This window comes from Canis lupus, chromosome 8 (assembly GCF_003254725.2).
Source record: "Canis lupus dingo isolate Sandy chromosome 8, ASM325472v2, whole genome shotgun sequence".
In the NCBI taxonomy this organism is placed as follows: Eukaryota; Metazoa; Chordata; class Mammalia; order Carnivora; family Canidae; genus Canis; species Canis lupus.
Window position 1 is genome coordinate 22,360,637 of NC_064250.1, and position 16,810 is coordinate 22,377,446.

At 37.2% G+C, this 16,810-nt stretch overlaps 1 long non-coding RNA gene across 1 annotated transcript in view; it reads right to left on the reverse strand.

Annotated features, from left to right (window-relative positions):
* The window catches only part of LOC118355544 (uncharacterized), a 125,114-nt gene that overhangs the window by 65,562 nt on the left and 42,742 nt on the right, over positions 1 to 16,810 (reverse strand). The window contains exon 2 of the long non-coding RNA XR_007412288.1: positions 125 to 246. This is a non-coding gene — a long non-coding RNA (uncharacterized LOC118355544). The remainder of the gene's footprint in view (positions 1 to 124; positions 247 to 16,810) is intronic.

The following is a 16,810-nucleotide window of genomic DNA, read 5'->3' on the forward strand; positions in this document are numbered from 1 at the left end:
CAAGGGAAAATATTTATTTCACATCCATCTAGTATACTGAATAAAAGGAAAACAAAAACAGTTTTGTTTCAAAGTTAAAACAATCTGAATGTTCTTATTTTTGCCATATATGTTTTTAACTTACATGATTATTATGCTGTCTTGTGTCTCCATGAAGCACCCACATTGTCCTGAAGTTAATTTGTTCTAGGCCTGAGGACCTACAGTTTTCTCCCCACACTGGGCAGTGGGAGAAACCTGTGAAACCTGAGAAGAAAAGAGGAGGTCAGGAGGGACTTCTGGTCTTGCTGTTTGTGCTCTACTTCTGTTATATTTCAGTCATTAAAATACATCATGTGGTTCTGGGAAACTGTACGAAAACCTTGTTATTCAGAACAGTGAAAACTAGTCAATTAAAGGAAGAAAATACATAGGAATTAAATAAAAATTATAATTGGTAAATGGGAAAGAAATCATTGAGAGGTGGATGTCTGTTAAAATATATTCTCATTAGTTCACTTTTATCTAGACTATAAAAGGAAAAAGTAGAAATCTACTTCACAAAATAGTCAGATGTCATGTCTCTTTATCGCTGTCCGATTACACTTACACAGCATTCATCAGGCTTGTTGACTCAAGTTATTATATTCTAATATAGATCAGCTAAACTGTTGGAACACAGATGCACACTCAAGAGAGCATGAATTTAAAAATCCAATTTTATATTTCATGTCTTGAGAAGTTTTACTATGGCTTGAAATGCATCCAGAAAGATAGTAGAATATTCAAATTTTATGTGACAAAACTAACAGGTTCACCATTTATTCTTAACTAAAATTGAATTGCCTGAGAATTGCAATAACTGTCAACCTCTGAAGAGCTTATCTCATGTCTTACAGTTTAATTGGACTGTTTTCCAAGACAGTCTTTCCTTTTCAATTTCATAAAGACCATAAATGCTCATATTATTGTTCTTTTGTTCTTTTTCCTCAGAACTTTGTTCATTTTAATTTTTTAGGTAAAGTGGCCTAAAATGGTCCTGTTTTCCCTTCTAACCCATAGTTCAAGTGAACTACAACTATGGAACTATTTGACATCTTTCCACCTATAATTGCATGCATAAGATAAGAAGGAGCTTAATAAGGAATGCAATGAGTAAGTCATTTATATTTGCAAGTGGTCACAATCATGAAGGGGCAAAACAAATTTCACTGTACAAATGAATGGTTCTTAAGTTATGCACCTGGAACTAGACCAGTTACCAAAAATCAAATCACAAAATGACAAAAGGACTATTTAGTCACACAAAACTCTCAGTTCTGAGTGTTCTGACCAGAGAGAACCCAGAGATGGCAGAAATAGATATTTGGATAGTAAATGAGCTCCTCAAAAACATTTGTGTAAAAAGCAAGTTCATATAATGATGAATACATTTGGGGGCATTAAAAACTAAAATAGGATTATACTAGAAAAAAATTCATCCATAAATACCTCACAACTTATTAAAGTCCTAATCGTATTTAGCACCATATCAGACACAATTATAATACAAAAATTTTAAAGTTTGGCTTAAAATATAATTATAGCACAAATGTAAAAACACACAAAAAAACTTTTTTTAGTCTATTATTATAAAAATGTATGTCATAAAGAGGGGAATCCAAGCAACACTTGACAGCATCTTCTAGATACACAGATAGCTACAAATATGACTCTAATTATACACACATACACAAATTAATTAATAGCAGTTATCTCTGGGTGGTGGAATAATGAGTAATTTTTATATTCTTCTTTATACCTTTACAGATTTACAAGGTTTCTACAGTAACTGCACATTGCTTTGGTAATTACATACATAAAGATACATTTAAGCCATCTTAACTCTCTAAATGAATCTACTTAATCCAACTTACTTATACTCCAAGTACCAAGAACATGCTCCATATGTATTAAATACTAAATCTAGGATCTTAAGAATGTAATCCTGTCACAGCCACCTGGGAAATATAATTCATCCTTTGCCCTGTTTATTATTCTCATGAGAATCAGAAGCTCTCCACTGCATCCTGCTCCCATACTACACACACACACACACACACACGTATGCATGCACACATGCACCCCCCAAAATGCTGGCAAACACATTGAACTTGGAAGGCAATATCTGAATCCGAAAGTCTTTATTAGATATTTTTAGGTAAGATACCCTGGCCATCCCTCCAAGTAAATGTCACTATGGAGAACTACCATCTGTCAATCAAGGGCCAGATTAGGTTCTTTAGAAGTCTGAACACTGAAGAGATTAAATACTTCATATACAATTTTTCAAAATAATATGAAAAGTATATACATAATAAAATTTAAAAGGCCTCCATTTAGATGTTCTACTTGCAAAGCTCAGGTTCAGAATTCTCTTTCTGGCATTGGAAGCAGATGATTCTTTGCTGGCACCCTAAGCATGTCCATACTCTACCCATTGCCTAAGCCAGCCATGCACCTAAGCAGTGGTCAGCTCTGCCCCCCACACAACTCAGTTCTTCAATAAAATATTTCAAATCAGGAAATTGAATTACTAACACATTCTCTATGTGTATAAATTTCTCATCTCACAGTTAAGGTTTCCAGATTAATAATAAAAACACAATTTGTAAATTATTTTTCCTCCTTTCTGAAGCATACAAAGCCCTATCTATGAGATCAGATACCAAACATGTATCACTCCTCTTTCTACCTCTTATAAAAGCATTCTACAGTGACTATACCAATTTACATTCTCATCAATATTACATGAGGGTTCCTTTTCTTCACCACACATCTTCACCAACACTGGTTGTTTCTTGTCTTTTCTTTTATTATTTTTTTATTTCAGTATAGTTAATACAGAGTGTTAAGTTCAGACGTACAATATAGTGATTCAACAATTCTACACATTACTCAGTGCTCATCATAATAAGTACTCTTAATCTCCTTCATCTATTTTACCCATTTCCTGCCCCACCTCCCCTCTGGTAACCACCAGTTTGTTCTCAGTATTTAAGAGTCGGGGGAGGGGTTCTCTTTTTTCTCTTTGGTCATTTGTTTTGTTTCTTAAATTCACATAGGAGGGAAATATTTGTTACTTGTCTTTTTCTGAATTCAAAAAGATATATGGACCCCTATATTTACTTCAGCATTACTTACAATAGCAAAGATATGGAAGCAACCCAAGAGTCCATCAATAGATGAATGGATAAAGAAGACCATTATATATTATATATAATATATAATGGAACGTGACTCAGCCTAGCGGTTAAAAAAAAATGAATGAAATCTTGCCATTTGCAACAACATGAATGGATCTGGAGGTATAATGTTAAGTGCTTCTCTTATTTTTTTTTTATTTTAACCATTCTAGCGTGTGTGAGGTGATATCTCTTTGTGGTTTTGATTTGTATTTCCCTGATCGTTAGTGATGTTGAGCAGCTTCTCATGAGTCTGTTGGTCTGAGAAAGATAAATATCATATGATTCCACTTGTAAATGGAATCTAAAAAGCGAATAAGCAAAAGGCAGAATCAGAACTATAAATACAGAAAACTGATGGTTTCCAGAGGGAAAAAGAGTGAGTAGCTGGGCAAAATGGATGAAGGAGAGAGGGAAATACAGGCCTCCACTTATGGAATGAGTAAGTAATGGGAATTAAAGGCAAAGCATAAAGAATACAATCAATGATATTGTAATAGGGATGTAACAGGACAGATGGTAGCTGCAGGTGTGGTGAACATAGCATAATGTATAAAATTGTCAAATCACCAAGTTGTACACCTGAAACTAATGTAACATTATGTATCAAATATACTCAAACTTTTTAAAAATAAAGCATTCCTCCATTCACAAAGCAGGCTAAATGAAAGACTAAATTGAGTGCAGTTGAAATAATTTACCCCAATCTAGTCACAGAAACACATAAACAAAGATAATTAAAATATGTAGGTATATATATGTGTCTATATACATTTTAGACACTTTAAGACTTCAGTTTAAATTAAAAGAGATGCAACCAAGAGAGCTTATATGTTCCAGGAAGCAGAATCCTGGTCAATGCTCAGAAAGAAAACCAAAACTGAATCCACCTGTCTGAAGTAATCAATTGTCAGCAGCTTGAGGTTAGTTTGTGTTGTGCACAGTGTTTAAATGCAGACAATTATAAATTCACAAGTGAAGCTAACATCGAAAGTGAAGGAAAGAGCTTTTCATGCTAATGTTTAGCTTACTTGACAATAAAGTAAAAGAGAAATGAAAGTTTATTTATAATCTGAAGAAACCACACACAAAAGAGAATATGCTTCTACCATTACTCTTTCATAGTAGAGTAACCAACAAATTCAGAACCAAAGGGCTCAGGAATTCAAGAGTCCATTAAGTAGAGAAAAGTATTGGGCCTATGAGCACTGGCCTTCCTGCCATTTCAAGTGGGTGTTATTACAAGGACCTATTAATATGGCATTAATAAGACCCACTTCAGGCCCCAGCTCATCCAGAGAGAGTCCCCACCTGTCACCTTCATTGCCTCCTTCTTATGAGGCAGAACTGCCAGACAATTTCTACTGTGTGGCTTTAAGACATCTTCAAGCCATACCTCAAAAAGGAAATGACAGATAATTGCTTCTAACCCATTTCTCTTTCACCACCAAATGGATTTCAAAATGTAATTTAGGCCTTTCTTTTCATTTTAATTTAACAAAACTGCTTACAAAAATGTATTAGTACAACATAAATGCTATTTTATTAATGTATACTTGTGTTAGTTCAGCCTTCATTCATGTGTTTCTATTATTATTATCAGATTGAGTCCATAAAGATGGCTGACTGTCACACTTAAAATCAAGGGTGGCCACTGGTGTAATGTGAGGTATATGCTAAATCACCCAACATTTTATTATTTTTTTTTGTTTTGTAATACCTTGATTTTATTTTAATTTTTAATTTTAATTTTTTTAGTTAAATTCAATTTACCAACATATAGTATAACACCCAGTGCTCATCACATCATGTGCCCTCCTTAATGCCTGTCACCCAATCACCCCATCCCCCACCTACCTCCCCTTCAGCAACTCTCAGTTTGTTTCCCAGAGTTAAGAGTCTCTAATGGTTTGTCTTCCTCTGTAATTTTTCCCCATTCAGCTTCCCCTTCTTCCCCTATAATCCCTTTCACCATTTCTTATATTCCACATATGAGTAAAACTTGATACGATAATTGTCTTTCTCCGATTGACTTATCTCACTCAGCATAATACTCTCCAGTTCCCTCCACATCAATGTAAATGGTAGGTATTCATCCTTTCTGATGGCTGAGTAATATGCCACTGTATATATACTACATCTTCTTTATCCATTTATCTGTCAAAGGATAACTCAGCTCTTCCCACTGTTTGACCATTGTAGACATTGCTGCTATGAACATTGGGGTACAGATGTCCATCGTTTCACTACATCTGTGTCTTTAGGGTAAATACCTATTAGTGCAATTGCTGGATCATAGGGTAGCTCTATTTTTAACTTCTTGAGGAACCTCCATACTGTTTTCCAGGGTGACTGTACCAGCTTGCATTCCCACCAACAGTGTAAAAGGGTTCCCCTTTCTCCACATCCTCACCAATATTTGTTGTTTCCTGTCGTGCTAATTTTAGTCATCTTCACTGGTGTAAAGTGATATCTCATTGTGGTTTTGTAAATCATCCAATATTTTAAAATTACTCCTCTAGCCATGAGGGCTAGAAATGTCCACCATTTAAAAACTGCTGGATTTAAGAGTTTCTTTGGAATACCCTATAATTATATAGTAACTAGCTCCCAAGAATTAATTATTAAACAATATAAGGGCAATCATTTATAAAAATTTCTCTTATACAATAAAAGTGTCTGAAATTTTCTGTTTGATTAGGTAATGATACCATAATAGACTGCTTCTCATTTGGTTACCATATCAATAAATAGTTTTAAAAACTAAAAGAGCAAAAAATTAGCCAAACACTTATACTGAAAAAGAGCTGCAAAATTCAGTGGACTTTCTCTATTCTTGTCTTATTCGATCCTCCAGTGTTAGTTCCCAACAATAAGCCCTCTCTTCTCCTAATTTCCACAACTCCACTCCCCAGGTTTTCTCACTGATCATTTCTCCTCCATCTCCTCCATCTACTTCCTGGATCTTCCTCCTCTACATCTAAATGTTGAAGTGACCCAGTGGTTATTTCTAGGCACTCTTCTCTATCTTCATTCTCTAAGTGACCTCATCAATTTTCACAGATTTATAGGCTATTTCTGTGCTAGTGATTCCCAGACTTACAACTCAACCTCAGACCTTTGTGTGTGTGTGTGAGCCCCAGACTCAAACAAAAACAGACTATTTGAAATCTTTACTTGAAGGTCTTATATGCATCTCAAACTTAACATGTCCGAAATGGGACTCCTCACCAATCTCATCTGTTAGCTCGATAGGATGGCACCCTATTGAGTTACTAAAGCCAGAATCCTTGAATTTCCCCCTTTCTCTCCTGCTCTTCAATACATCTCCAAAAACATAACTTTTGTTCCTCTCTACCAGCAACATACCAGGTAACCATTACCTTTTAGCTAGATTACTGCAACTGCCTCCTGCCTGCTCTTCCTCCCACCATTATCGTACTCCAATCCACCAGACATACAGAAGCAAAAGTAATCCAAAGCAAATTTTGAACCAGCCATTTTTTTTCTTAAAACCTTTCTGTTGCTTCCTGTTTCACTTAGAATAAAATCTAAACTCCTTAAACTTTCTACAATGTTTAATAAGATTGAGCCCCATCTATGTCTTTACCACTCTCCACCTTGTTCTGAAACCTCCAGTCATTCCTCCTATAGCTCATCAAACTTGTTTCCATATCAGGACCTTTGCATATGCTAGAGGCATGGATAGATTCCAAATATATTTTTTGAGGTTGGTTAAGGAACATGAGAAAAAGAAGAAATTCAAGTACAACTTCTGTTTGATATTCTTTCCAAATTTGACATGACTCTCCACATGACTAGCTCCTTTCATCCTTTTTTTTTCTTTAAGATTTCATTTATTTATTGTAGAGAGAGAGATGGAGTACATAAGTTGGGGGGAAAGGCAGAGGGAGAGAATCTTTAAGCAGACTTCCCATTGAGCATGGAGGCCAACATAGGGCCGATCTCATGACCCATGAGATCATGGCCTGAGCCAAAACTGAGTCAGACACTTAACCAACTGAGTCACCAGCTGCCCCTTTCATTCTTTCTGTCTCAGCTCACCCTGAACACCGTCAAGCTCAATCCTACTGACATTCTGAATCTGTACCCTGCCATAGTATGCCTCTTCAAGCAATATTGGTGGGATTTCCAACAGAGTAAATACAGACTGAGAAAGGGCTCTGCCAGGTGATAAGGGACAGTGAGCCCCAGTCATTGATTGTAGCAGGTATGAACTGAAGAGTGATCAACAAGATAACAACACCAAAAATGAGACTCTCCTTATTTTACAACTGTACATACTTCTCTTGTCTCTGAACCCTCAGACTACCCAATATAGGTCATTTAACCTATTCCATTCTGATAACCACAGTCAAATACAATACTTTTTAGTTACTTTTAGATTAAAATTTGGTCCTTCTGTTTAGTGAAATTCCAGTACTATCTCAATCACCATTTACACCTCAAAGTTTTCCCTCTGAGGTTTCTTCCCCTATATTCTTTTCACTCTAAACTTCCAGAAAACCCACCGATGGCTCATCCAGGCAGCAAGTCACTAAAGATGGGGAAAGTCTGCTTATAAGAGACAGGTTGCACACTGTTTCACATCTCTCTTCTCCTGGCCCCAGATGCCAGCATCCCCACTGATCTGGCTTCTGGTGCTGGTGGCACCCAGCTGCTGGTTCTATTTTATAGCAGGTTTGATGGTTATTGAACATCCAGCTGGGCAGTCCTTCTACAATCTTTTAGTGTCAGGAGAAAGTCTGAAGTTTGCCAACTTAGCTCCCAATTAGTTGTCTACACCCTATATATGGGATCTCTTCCTCCTATTGGACAGCCTTAGAAGTAGCAAACCAGTCTATAGCCCCACATACTTTCTTTAGCCTTCTCTAGACCTCAAGAAAACCAAGTAATATGAACTGTACCTGGCAAGGTCTACATCCTATCTAGACATTTCCTGTCCTCAGAGATCCTGAGTAGGAAATGATCCTAAAGAAAGGAAAAAACAACCTCTGTATCTAATGTCTGAAGTTATTGCCATGAGTAAATACTTCATATATGATTTCCTTATCCTATCATTTTTCACTGATCCTATGAGCAGTATTTGTCTCGTATCCCCTATCAAAGATTGAGACGATTACTTAAAATCTAAAACCACAAGTATAGTGATATATTTGATGCTTATTTAATAAGGTAATGAAAAGCAATGCTGATCACATACAGAAAACTTCTAGCTTTCAGAGCATTTTTAGGAAATGTTTATTGATTACAGAGGTAAGTTGACATCAGTCCTAAAAGTATGTTTTATGTTGATTAGAATGGTCAGTCTTAGTTGTTGACTGAAGTGAAGCCACTACCCTATAGTGACCATTGCCACTAATTAAGTAAACATATATAAAACTAGTTCTAACTGTAACCATGGCATAGGATTGTCCGTCCTTTTTTTTTTTTTTTTTTTTTTTAGGAGTATGGGGACTTTTTTATTTTTTTAACTCTCAATCCCCTTTTGACACTCAGCGAAAGCTTCAGGAAAGATCATCAATATTGTCTAGATCTTCTCTATTGTGGTTGATTCTCTTGGAAGATGTTTAATTTGCAGAGGCCAGATTTTCAGTGTATTTCTCAGCATGATTTTACTTCCATTAGTTTTTGGATCATCTGTTAGGAGATTGGTATGTGGAAGCATTCGGAATTCTGGATAATAAACATGACATAACTATAAAGAAAACAAGAATAACTAAAGCACTACAAAAAAGCACTCTAAAACCATGGCTTATGATTTCCCAGAATGGGCCAAGAAAACAAGTTTCAACAACTCTTTAAAGTTTAGATGGTCAGGTTGCTTTTTAATTTTGCTTATAGATTATTTCATCACTCCCCACACTGGTTAGTCCAGGTACAAAATAAAGTATTAGTAATAGTATGGATTCCCCACTGGTTGGCTGAAAGAAAATGCAGTTATTATTTAATCTGTAGTAATTTGGGGTAAGCAATTTATTTTTTTACATATCATTATTTTTAATGTCCAACGTTTATAATATGAGGGCCAGGGCTTTCTCCTCAACTCAAGTTGATAAATTTTCAATTGGCTTGTGAGGCCAATAGGGATACTTCTTCTTGTCTAATTTGGTTTCTGGGAAGACTTCAGGTCCTCAATGGTCATCTGATCAAATGGAATTGTGTTCTTCATCTTCTCCAGCTCTTTTTCATATTCTTCAATCCTGGCCTTTGAAAGGGACAAAAACTCAGCACAGCTTTTCACATATTCTTTTTCCTCAGCATCCACCTGGACAGTGTATTTATCCTCTGGCACAGGAACCGTCAGGGCATTAAACTTCTTCTCAAGTCATCTACCAAGCCAGCCTTTGCCACATTGGCCTTGTAGTAAGCCCAGATGATAGCAGGTGGTTTCTCAGGAAGAGTAGCCAACCTGGAGGTAAGCATCTCATTCCAGGATTTCAGGGAGTTGGCAATGGCCAGTCAATGGTTTTTAGAGTAAGTTTTCGCCCAGCCATCTTGAGATCCTTCACCGACCCTGGTGGCCCACAGTCTGCAGCAGACTGGGGTAAGCAATTTAAATGCTTATTCTGCTATATGATTTACAAAGTGTGGGACAAATTTTGAGACCAACTGGATTCAATTCCTATGACTAGGATTACTATCTCTCAAAAAACTTTTAAGAGTGATTATCTCTAACACAAGTTTTAACCCTTTAGACATTTTTAAGAAGATACAGTCTTTTGAAGCCATTGGGGATCTATTCAATAGGAATGATCTAACTAATAACTCCATAGAACAATTAGCCACGTACTCAGATGTTATTAAAAAGCCTGATAGCCACACAAGTGAAAGAAATCAATGGCTGATAAGAGAGGCACTCAATCTTATAACTAAGTTTATTTCCTCTGAGTTTGTGGTTCCAGTCACTATTATATCTCAAGAATGTCTGTAGCTTCCTCTTTCAATATGAGGGCAGTTTCTTTTATTTATATATTTTCCAAAAAAAGAGTATCATCATGGGTAAGGTTAATGTAATACATTATTTAAACTGGCTGCACTAGCAAAAGCTTGGGAGAGCTGAGTTATAGAGTTATGATAATAGTCATCCCCAGACTCATGCATGTTATCATTGTAATAAAAGAACAATGATAAATTAAGTCAGAAGTATACAACCTTAAACGGGTAAAGAAGAAAAATATGACTGAATCTGATATCAGATGGCTATAGCAACCTAGATACAGTCTTTTGTGCCAACCCCAACCTCTGGCAATTTATGCTGTATCCAGAAAGAAAGGGGAAACAATTTGAATGATCAAGTTGATGAGTCCCCAAGCATAAGGCAGTACAACTGACAGCCTGACACTATTACCCCCCTGAATTGTATCCTCAGCAGTCATGAAGTGAAGTGTACAAACCCAAAATGATCACCCTTACCTCAGAGGTAAATGGAGGAAGGCACATTGAAAAGATTTGGCCCTACCAGTTGAAAAACTACATCTTTCTTCAAAGGCATTTGGTTTGACTCCAGTAATAGCAAAAATTATCATAAATGACTGGAACCATCAATAAGTCTTTTGAATACATCCTAAGGAATGGACTGTGGAAGCATTTGGTCTTGCCTCAGAAACATCACCTCTTATATACTCAACTGCATGGTTCTTGTCCCTCTCCTACTTTTCCATACCTATAACATGCTGGGAAGAAAAAAACTCCACAAATATGCTTTCAAATCATTTCTTCATAAGCCATAAACTTTCTTTAGCCTAATAGCAAAGTGTTACAGCCTGTGTTTCTGGGTGATCTATGTCTAATCTGATTATAGCAGGGGAGGGGAAAGATCTTTAGTCATAAGTGAATTTGATGAGATGATCCCTGGGGTGCATAGATTAATACTTTGAAATACTTTCTTATCACACACAAAGCTTCCGTGAAGAGTGAAGCAAGTGGCTTCACTTTCCATTTCCTGATGTCATTTTGAATGATCTCTGCTTTAGGAAAAGTGACAGAGGGCAAGAAGAGTGCAGTCCCACCAAGCAGCTTATAAGACAGCTATTGGGATAGACCAACATAATTGTGAAGAAGGAAGGGGCGCCTGGGAGCTTGGCCAAAAGCCACACAGAGAGATTGAGTCTTGCCACAGGATTAGATAAAACAGTAAAGTTATTGAATGATGACCTGACATTTGGAGGCTTATCAGTTAGAATCCCTTTTTCAGTTTCTACAGCACAGCTGAAGACGTGGGCAGAGTTGTCAAGGTAATGCCTTATAATACTCTTCTAACCTTTGTGGAGCTGATATAAAGGGCTCTACTCCATCAGATTGGGTTCTTTTTTTTTAAGATTGTATCTATCTATTCATGAGAGACACACACAGAGAGAGGCAGAAACATAGGCAGAGGGAGAAGCAGGCTCCCTGCTGAGAGCCCAATGCAGGACTTGATCCCCAGGACCCCAGAACCATGACCCGAGCCAAAGGCAGACACTCAACCACTGAGCCACCCAGGTGCCTCCATAAAATTGGGTTCTTGCTTTGATTAGAAAAGGACACTAAAACTAACTTGATGCAAGATGATGAAGCAGGAGCACAACTACAACTTCCCCAATTCCCACCAAAGTCCCAAATTGGAGCACAGAGTTCACTTCCCCACAATATCCACTATGAGATCAATCAGTCAAATCCAGGGATAGTTAGTTGAAAGAGACACAGACTGAGACCTTTACTCAGATTAAAGGACAAAAAGTAAGGAGGAAAGTATTAATATAACAGGAGACACTTTGAAATGGGAGACTATGTCTATGAGGGAACTCTACAATCTTTACATATAGATAATGAACACCCTTCAGCAGACCTTAAACCAGTGTAACCACAGCATTTGTACATTGGACCCAGCTAGGAGTCTCAGGGCAAAGCTGGATCACTGAGCTGGGTTAGCACTACCAAGTATAAGGAGGACTGCCTTTTTAAAATGAGGAAAGGATCCAGGAGGAGACCTTTCTGCTACATTCAGGGGTTGGCCCCAGACCCTTGAACAAGTTGTATTAAATAGGCAAGGTAAATTCTCACTCTCTGCCACACTCTTCCCTGTGTATGGTGTGGAATATATTGCTTTTGCCTGAATTTAAAGGTTCCATATAGGGGTTCTCTGTGTGCTGGACCAGCTAATAGCCACTCTGCTTTTGGCACAGCACACTATTCCTCCCTTCTCTGTCATAGGGGTAGTATATGACCTTTATAAACAAAAAGCAAATATCCCTTACAGACTTGAGTCTTAATAAGACTCCTTTCTTCTTGGATATACTACAAGGTATATTTTTTTTCTATAAATAACAACCAAAAAGAGAGAGAAAGCAAGCAGTGTGCTTATAGAACTCAATTATTTTTATTTAATTCAACAGTGAGCACCTGCTTTTTGTCAAGCATTTCAGGAAGTATTTTTTTTAAATAGCATTAATCTGAAAATGAAATGGTGCTTCCAACTAAAGCCCTCTAGAATTTTGTTGTTTTAGAATTGAAAGTACTAGAGAATGTTCAGAACAGATGGTCTCAAAAGGATATCCGAAACGGGTGCTCCTAAGAATGAGAATGTGATTGCTCTTACTGTCTTTTGCCTAAAACATCACAGTAAGTTCCAAGTCAGTGTCCCTTCCTCACATCTATTGTCTCCTCTCAAACCCATTCCCCCTTCTGTTATCAAAGCCATCCTTCTAAAAAAAAAAAAAATCAGTCTTAGTATTTCACTTCCTTCTTTTTTCTTCCCTTAGTAATCCTACATAAAGTCCAAACTTCTTACCATGGCTTCCCAATCCTTTTATCATCTGGCTCTGACCCTTCTACAAATTTCGTCTCCTCCTCTGAAAAGGTTAGACCATTTCCCCAAGCTACAAACTAGAAGATGTTTGCAAACGCTATTGTGTTATAACTTCATATTGTCTATGGCAACTAGGACAATAACATGGTAGCTCTTTCCCAGAAACAGTCTTGTCAAAACCCTAAAGGAACAAATGGTTGGACTCTGATCTAAAATATAGCCCTTAAATTAAGAAACATTCCCATTGCTATGCACAGTGGGATTTTTTAGGGAAGCTACTTAAAATATTACTTGTGGTACAAGGAAGGAGATTCAGAATTCTAATGAACATCACAAAATCTGATGGAAGCAATGACACAAATCCTAACCTACTACTCCTCTGGGTTGTGATAATGCAGTGGTTCAAAATAGACCCTGGGGGCACCTACATGGCTCAGTAGGTTAAGTCTGCCTTTGGCTCACATCATGATCCCGGGGTCCTGGGATTGTGCCCCATGTAGGGCTCCCTGATCAGCGGGGAGTCTGCTTCTCCCTCTCTCTCTGCTCGTGTTCTCTCTCTCTCTCGCTCTGTCAAATAAATAAATAAAATCTTTTTAAAAAATAAATAAAATTTTAAAAACAAAATGGACCCTGAGGTCTTATGCTGCCATTGTTCTCTCTGATTGGTCCCCTTATTTCCTAGGACAACCATAAATTTGCAAAGTAGACAATCTGGCTTGGACTCAGAAAAAGGAGAAGAGAGGATGCTACTTTCCTTTCTAGCATGCCCACCATCTGGTCTGAACCCCTCTTGCTGCTCTGTGCCAGAACTGTCACACTGTGAACCATGTATCATAATTCACCTTCTCTCTTTTTTTTTCCACCTTCTCTCTTTATCTCTCTCCCTCTCCCCACATTGATTCATCTTCTCTCGATACCCTACTCCCAACTAGAAGTTGGCTGGATTATTATCCTAAAGTGCTCTCCTTTAACAGGATTATACATCCACACTCTCTGCCATGTCACTTTGTCCTCCCACTGTGGATAAATATACTTTCCTGCCCTTTTGATATTAGCTTTGCTTTGGCCAATGAATGTTAGTAGAAGTGACATGAGCAAAGATCTTAAATGTGCTTGTAGAGTTTGGCTTGTAGAAATAACACCTCCAGGTAGCTTGCTGGGCCAAGAAGAATGAGAAAATTTAGATAGCAGATGTAAATGCAACTGATCCCAGTCAAATCCGGCTGAACCATATCCAACCCACAGCACATAATCAAAAATATATAAATATAGAAATGTTTGTGTAAAACATTCACCGTTGGGGATGGTTTGGTACTCAGAATTATTATAGCAAGAACTGAATAATACTCTGTCTAATAAATCAATTTTAATCAAGCCAGTTATGATCAATATTACCTTCCATATGCTAGGTTTTTATCTGTGAAACAGAAGAAGAAGAATCTAACTAAAATGGTTATAGCAAGAAATAAATGATATCACAATTGTAAAGCCCCTAGGTAAGGGGCTGGCCCACAGAAAAATACAATACAGTAATTTTGAGGTTATTTGATTAATCTGTTATCTTCCCAATTTATTTGTATTTTTAGATGTTTTCCCCAAATAGGATGGTTTGATTTATAACTAGTTTCTAGCTGAGGCCCCGCCAGGTACCTCTAACCACTAATAAGGGAGTGTCAAAGACCAAATGCTTCCCATAGGAAGCTTGCCCTTTTCTCTTTCTAAATACTTAAGTGATTTGAACAAAACCACTTTATGCTCAGTTACACAGTAGTTTCGCCTACAGAGTTTTAAAATAGGACACAAAGTGGAGAGACATTAGAGGGGGAGAAGAAGATTTATAAGGCCCTAAAAATCACAGAAAATAGCCATCCCCTTGTTTCATGTACTGACCAAGCCAACTGTCGTGGCAGGCACAAGCGCAGCATTTCAGTTGGCTTCTCAAGAACCTGCAAAGGCACGTCAGAGCTCTTTTAGAAAAAGTCATAGGTCAAATGTGGGTAGTTTTCATCGCCCTTCAGACATCAAGATTCTGAGTCCTGCCCATATGCATGTCTATTCTAAAGGAATCTAATGTTTTCTATAAGAAAATGGAAGAACATTTATTGGGCACCTACTATGTACTCTGCTAGGAAATTTACGATGTTAATAACTAGCTTCATAGGCACGTGACAAGTGCAATCACATAGAGCCCGGTTCTCAGAAGGGCCTTGCACTTGTTTGGAAGCTCTCCTGTTGCCATCTTGAAATTCTTAACGATTTCATATTTGAGTGTGTGTTTTGTAAGTGAAGTTCAATGGAACAATGGAGGATGCATATAAACAGAGTAAATACATGCATGTGTCAGCAGTGACTTGCTCTTCTGTTCACATATAGCCTTCATGGCTTCCATAACATGCTTATTTCACTGTGTGTCTACTAAAATCCAATGCATAATGGGTCCAGCAGAACTCTAAGCTCATATTCCATACAACACATCTATGGCTGAGTAAGCAGAGTCACTAACAGATCAGAGGTCTATGCTTTACCTTTCCGAATGCAAACTTGCTTGGAACACAAAAATAATGTAATTAGAGCTTCTGTATTGGTGAACATATGGAGATGGGGGGACAGTGGTACATGTGGAGTGGGCATGGAAGCTCCACACCCTTTCCCCATACCTTGCCTTATTCATCTCTTCCATTTGGCTGTTTCTGAGTTATATCCTTTTTTAACAGACCAATGATCTACTTTTTATGTTCTGTAATACCTCAAAGTTGAAGAAGTCTCAGCTGATTTTATACATGTTAGAACTGAGTCTTCTAGGATATTTTGATATCCCCAAGAAAATCTACAACCCTCAGATTCCAGAAATTCAATTAACATTGACTCAATCTCGGGATCCCTGGGTAGCTCAGTGGTTTAGCTCCTGCCTTCGGCCCAGAGCGTGATCCTGGAATCCCGGGATCGAGTCCCGCATCAGGCTCCCTGCATGGAGCCTCCTTCTCCCTCTGCTTGTGTCTCTGCCTCTGTCTCTCTCTGCCTCTCATGAATAAATAAATAAAATCTTTAAAAAAAAATAACATTGACTCCATCTCAAGAAGGTAACGTTCAAATAAAACAGATTATCAGTAAAAAAGAAAATCAAAAGAAGAAAGTAATGGTATTCAAAGAAACACAAACCACCAAGAACCCTATCATATTCTTTTTTTAGTTGTGCTATTTCCTAGTACCCATAATGCTGAATGATGACACAGTAAAAAAGAAAAGATAAGGCAGCCCATTGTTGAATTCATTCTAGTCCTTCCTTCCTCCTCAGTAAGCTGAAGGTAAAGAGTATGTTGGTAGAATATACACATATAAAGAATTTTTTTTAAGTTATTATTTTTGTTCATATTTCCCCCTACTCTTCTGCTGGGAATGAAATACATACGCATGTATGAGCTATGAAATGCCAATGATTCCACACACAAGTTAAATGCCCTTATATTTGCATTTACAATTATGCATTGTAAATATCTATTGGCATTATATGCAATGTAAACATGAATGGTAAAATTCATGCTAATAATTTAAATTTTTAATTTTTCTGTTCCTGTAATGAATATACCATTATGTTTTATAAATTATAAAATATTTATACAGGAAAAAAGTTTTATATATCCATACTTTTAACTGCATTTTTTCTTGCTTTTTGAACAAAGAGCTTGGCATTTTCTTTTAGCTCTGTGACCCCCGAATTATGTAGCTCACCTTGAGTAGATGTTATTATCCTCCATTTATAGATGAAAAAACTGAGACTCAGTGAGATTAAGTCACT